Below are 6,000 nucleotides of genomic sequence, written 5' to 3'. Positions count from 1 at the left end.
TTTTGGTACAAATTTCCAGACAGAATTATACTGCCAGGGAGGTTAATGTTGACATTATTACACCACTAATGCACAGCGTACCACCAAAGACCATGGAGGAGTTTTATCAAAACCTGTCCAAAGGAAAAGTTGCTGAGTTGCCCATAGCAACCAATCAGTTTGCTTCTTTATTTTTTCAGAGGCCTTTTCAAAAATGAAAGAAGCAATCTGATTGGTTGCTATGGGCAACTCAGCAACTATTCCTCTGGGCAGATTTTAATAAATCTTCCTCTATATTGTTTAGATAACTCCAGAGTTACAGAAAGATAGATAGATGTGTGTTAAATCAACCAATCAGCAGAGTCCTAGCTGCTGTAAGCAAACACTGGACTGAACCATGGACTGGAGGGTAAAATAAAAGTGAGGCCACCAGCAGAAAAATGCATATATAAAAGAAAAAGGAACAAGAGCCAGAAGACAAAATACTATCTTGTCTTTTATGTATAAATCAATAGCTGGTTTATTTATCATTTTAACTGTTTTTTTTTTTTGGGGGGGGGGGGGGGAGAGGAGGGGGGGGGGGGGTCCACTGTTTGTTTGTTTGTTGGGCTAGGCACAGTTGCTATGATGACTGTTATACTGCAGCTGCCATTTTATCTGGCATCCTAGAGACAGCTTAAAGACCGGCCCAGTGCCAGTCCTGAGTGTCCCACAATTGTATGAAGATGATGCCGCTTCTCTATGTGCCCTGTTTCTATAATGTTAGGTGATCACAGAGGGTGCACAGGTTTGGGCAGTGTTCGCACAGAAGTGAGCATTCCCATTATGCTTTGTACTGAATAGTATAGTCTAGGATACTGTTTTCCAAACAGTGCACCTCCAGCTGTTGCAAAACTACAAATCCCAGCATGCCTGGACAGATATGTATAAAGTGTAGTATACACTAAACATGTGTATCCCCTGACTTTTATAACTGTGGAAAGAAACTATGCCGGAGCACCTCTCAGTAACCTAACAGCTGATTGGTTGATGAAACAAAGAAGCCTTGGCTGATGACATGACAATCGGGCTGGTGACATCATAATAGCAGATAGATTACTCAGCCAGATGCAAAGAGCAATCTCTCATTCGCTCACTAGAGTATAACAACATTACATGTGAGAACTCACTGCCCATTGATGTAGTTTTCTAGTCACTTTATCTTATTTGCCATTCTCATACAATAAAGGCAAAAAAGGAGTGGAGAAAGGAGAAAATGGGAAGAAAGGTGAGCAAAGACCAGGACAGTGAAAATAATATCGAGGAGCTGCCCAGTACAGCCAAGATACCAAGAAAGAAAAGGTTTATTGGCATTCCTGCAAAATATCTGTGCCTGGATGACCTGTAAAAGGAGGAAAACTTCCAGCAAGGAAGAGAAGTGTAAGAGACCACTCCGGACCGACAACATCCATCTGATCGACGGTACAGGTAGGACATCATGGTAAACTAGAATTGTCTATCATCTTCTTCTATATACTTCTCATTATCACAGGACTCCAGGTGTAATAGGCCAGATTGACTACTACAAGTGGGCCAAATTGAGTAATGCCACATTTATACACTTTTCTGGCACTTTTCAAAAGGGGGCATGGTTTAAGAAAAAGTTGGTGTAACCTAAGATATGATATCATGTGACAAAAATATACCAGAATTCTGGAGTAAATTTCTGGCACAGTTTAAAAGGGGTTATCCAGGCTTAGAAAAACATAGTTATCATCCAGAAACATTGTGGCAACTGTCCTTATGTAACATGCTCATTAGTTTAACGCAATTTGGAACTATGGTCGTTGTTATAAAATATGTGCACTGACTACTATTCCATAGACTTTACAAATATTTCAATGCTTAAATCTTAATTTGGCCATATTTTTGTTATAGCCTAAGTCAATTAATATTTGGGTCTTCCTTAGACTGTCTGGTCTAAGTTTACACTATATAAGAATTAGACAGTTTTAGTAAATCTGGGCCAATAATCTTAGTCTCATTGGAGCTGAAGTTCTAGACATCCTGAGCCTCTGGGATAGGACATGTACATTGGTTTTATCATGTAGCTGGAAGAACTTATCACTTTGCAAAAATAAAATCTTTATATTCTTTGTTAGAAATTATGTCCAGATCAACAAAGCATTTCTATCATCTCTTTTCCTAATGTTATAGCAGATATTTCCATTCTAATTTCCATTTCTTATGATAAAAACATTTTTCACTGAATGGGAGTCCTTTGGTTGTTATCTGCTTATGTCAAGTTCTGTATGAAAGGGTGAGCATCACCATCAGGGAATTACACTTCTGTAAGGGGCCCAGACAAATAAAGGGGCCCAACGTCTCCTGTGGTTAGTCACTTCTGGCCAGGGCAGACATCAGCAATTGGACCCCAATACTGCCAAGAAGTCTGGATGTGTGGCCCTGTATGTGGAGTGGGGTGATACAAAGAAGCAGGGGTTTTGTGGGAGAAGAAGGCAGCAGGGGCTCCAAGAGTGGACAGGGGATACTAAGGGAGAGAGGGACTGTCTATAAGAAGTTGGGAGCAGAAGCTGATGCAGGGGCTCTTAGGTAATTTAACAAAATGTTAAGGAGTAGTTACATTTATAAAAATATGAGCTTTGGTGAAAGCGAGAAAGTATGTGCATTCATATCAAATTAATAAATAGCTGAAGATGCTTTTTTTTAGGGATTAGTGGGGTCCCAGTGGTCAGACTCCCCACCAGTTAGAGATTAATTCCCTCAATCTGGGTATGCCCATAAATCTCTACCCATCTTGGAGGTTCACTAGTGTTCTATGAACACACGTTAATTCAAAATGGCTTATAATTCCTATCTGTCTGGCTAACAGAGGTGAAGCTTTTGCAAAAATGTTGAGACATAAAGTTTTATAGTTACTGTGGTAATAGTATGGCATACACTTTACTATCATCACAAGAACCACTGCAAAAATTGAATACAAATGCGCAGTGTTTTAATTTTAGATTCCATGCTCACATTCTTGTCATTCTGCTGTTTTCTGTTGTTTTGAAGCACAATTCTACCTGTCATATCTGTAATTCAATCTTGGATTTTACTCTGTCAGCACTAAAACATTGGGGGGGGGGGGGGCATTTATCATTGTAGGCGTAAGTGAAGCATTTTTCTACACCTTTTTTTGTGTGTGCTGGTAATGTGTAGGAGCACCAAATGTATTAAATGGTCACAAAGCATTTGATAAATGCCAGCCATTGTGTTTTCTAAATGTAACATGCTATCTAGCTGCAATAACATGATAAAATCAGACCTGTACAAGCAGCCTGATAACAGGTTGTAATGTTCTTACAACAAGGTTGGTTAAAAATATGGCCACATGTAGTTGTCTAGGGTGACTGTAATGTAGGAAAAAGCTTGGCTACATGGACTTTAGGGTAGTCACAGGCCCCGATCCGGACCCCAAACACCAGTCATCTAGACCGCCAGCTGGCCTTTAAGACATTGATACAATTGAATTGCTAAATGTGACTATGTTTTCTGCTTCCCTACCTGGCACTTCTTCTGTGATGCACGTGGCGCAATTACCGCTGGGTGCATCATTCTCCCCTGGCCAGGCCTGGCTAGAAGAGGACATAGCAGGTGAATAGTTGTGTTCCCCCACCTGTGACACTACCAAATGTTGCAGATCTACAGCTCCGATCATGATCTTCTGTCTGTGCATAATGGGAGTTGTAGTTTTAAACAGCTAGAGAGTCACAGGGAATTATTTATTGCACAGTTCATGTTGAGGCACAGTGGCACAGTTCATGTGGGGGCACAGTGGCACTGTTCATGTGGGGACATAGTGCTACAGTTCATGTGGGAGCACAGTGGCATCATTCATTGAGAGGGCATGAACATCTTATTCATTGTTTTAAGGGACAAAGAGGTACAAATCACAGTGTTTGTCAATTTTATTTTTGGGGCAAAAGCACGTGCAGTATTATACTCAGGGACACAGTGTGGGTCCATATTAGACCGGGGGCAAAGTTTGTGGCCATAATATATATTCAGGGACACAGTGTGTGACAGTAATATATTCAGGGGCACAGTGTGTAGCAGGACTATACCAGGGGTACAGTGTGTGACAGTATTATGCCAGGGACACAGTGTATGGCAGTATTACACCAGGGGCAAAGCTTGTGGCCCTAATATACATTCAGGGACACAGTGTGTGACAGTAATGTATTCAGGGGCACAGTGTGTAGCAGGACTATACCAGGGGTACAGTGTGTGACAGTATTATGCCAGGGACACAGTGTCTGGCAGTATTACACTAGGGGCACAGTGCGTGGCAGTAATATATTCAGGGGCACAGTGTGTGACAGTAATATATTCAGGGGCACAGTGTGTAGCAGGTCTATACCAGGACTATACCAGGAGTACAGTGGGTGACAGTATTATACCAGGGAAACAGTGTATGGCAGTATTACACTAGGGGCACAGTACGTGGCAGTAATATATTCAGGGTCACAGTGTGTGACAGTAATATATTCAGGGGCACAGTGTGTAGCAGGACTATACCAGGGGTACAGTGTGTGACAGTATTATGCCAGGGACACAGTGTATGGCAGAATTACACTAGGGGCACAGTGCATGGCAGTAATATATGCAGGGGCACAGTGTGTGGCAATTTAAAACCCGTTTCACAGTGTGTGGCAGTATTATACCAGGGGCACTGTGTGCAGCAGTAATATATTTAAGGGCACAGTGTGCAGCAATATTACATTCAAGAGTACAGTGTGTAACAGTATTATATGTTGAGGCGCAGTGTGTAACAGTATTATATGCAGGGGCGCAGTGTGTGGCAGTATTCAGGTCATACAGGGAATAGTAGAGTTAATTCCTCCACACTAATTACCCTGTGACTTATTATTAGGGTAACAATTATGTTCTACAACAGGCAGCACCTATTTCTTTCATGGCACTGTGGCCGCTAGTTGAGCCAGGCCTTAGCATTCAGCTCAGACCTTCACCAGATGGCAGATTCACCTAAATAAGCAGACCCTCACTAAAAATAGTTGAGTACCCCTGATGTAGATAGTTAGACAAACACTGCAGTATATTAGTAGGGCCAATAGAGAATGCAGGGAGAGCTGGCCATATATGCGCACTGCTGCTCTATTTATTCAGGGAAATATTGAACACCATTCTCATGATCCTTGGGGGTTCCAGCAGTCAAAGATTAAATGTTAATTTTACTGCTTGTAAAAAAATTAGGGGGAAAAAAACTGCAAGATGGCTGTTTTTTCACATTTCCTCCAGAAAAAGATAACAAAAATATACTGTATCCACTCCGGAATTATTATTTTGTCATGCAACTACAAGGTCTATAATTTGTCATGCAAAATACAAGGTCTAATACAGTGAATGGCACCCCTATTAAAACATTGTACAGCTGCATGCAAAGTCCACTGTATTATAGTTACTTATAATATTATCTGTGCCAGTAGGATTCCCAGGAGGACTATAAGCCAGGACTGCTGGAGCACACAGCAAAATGGACACACAGCATAAATTCTGTCAGTGTGAAGTTGGTCCTGCTTCTTCATTTGCCTGGGCCGCACTTTAATCCTTCTCTTCCTCCCCAGATCTCTAGCGTCTGTGCGGTGCTGGCTTCTCCCCTGATGCCTTGGCCTGCAGCACAGTCGTAAAGTGTTGTATTGCATCCCCTCTGGCCGCATGGGGCTTAAAGCAAGCAGGGGGTTTGTTTGGGGGTAATGGAGTGCAATGACTGCAGATTTCATAGGGCATTTGGGAAGGGGGAAGAGGGGACATTTTACTTTATTAAGGATGGGAGGGGAGGGTGCTATAATGGAAGAGAGCATCAGCAACCCATACTGTATAGCAGTATTTAAAAACCAGTGTGCCTCCAGCTGCTGCAAAACTACAACCCCCGTAATGCCTGGATATGCTAGGGGTTGTAATTTTACACCAGTTGGAAGTCCACAGTTTGGAGACTGCTTTGTAATGTATCCTTTCCTC

At 42.0% G+C, this 6,000-nt stretch overlaps 1 protein-coding gene across 1 annotated transcript in view; it reads left to right on the top strand.

The window, feature by feature from the left end:
* The first annotated feature begins 1,095 nt into the window (after nucleotides 1-1,095).
* The window catches only part of MAPKAPK2 (MAPK activated protein kinase 2), a 767,506-nt gene continuing 762,601 nt past the window's right edge, over nucleotides 1,096-6,000 (top strand). The window contains exon 1 of the mRNA XM_056557994.1: nucleotides 1,096-1,446. The gene's annotated coding sequence lies outside the window, so the exon portion shown is untranslated. The remainder of the gene's footprint in view (nucleotides 1,447-6,000) is intronic.

This window comes from Hyla sarda, chromosome 2 (assembly GCF_029499605.1).
Source record: "Hyla sarda isolate aHylSar1 chromosome 2, aHylSar1.hap1, whole genome shotgun sequence".
Lineage (NCBI taxonomy): Eukaryota > Metazoa > Chordata > Amphibia > Anura > Hylidae > Hyla > Hyla sarda.
The sequence above is the reverse complement of the archived record's forward strand: the minus strand, read 5'-3'. Positions and strand labels throughout refer to the sequence as shown.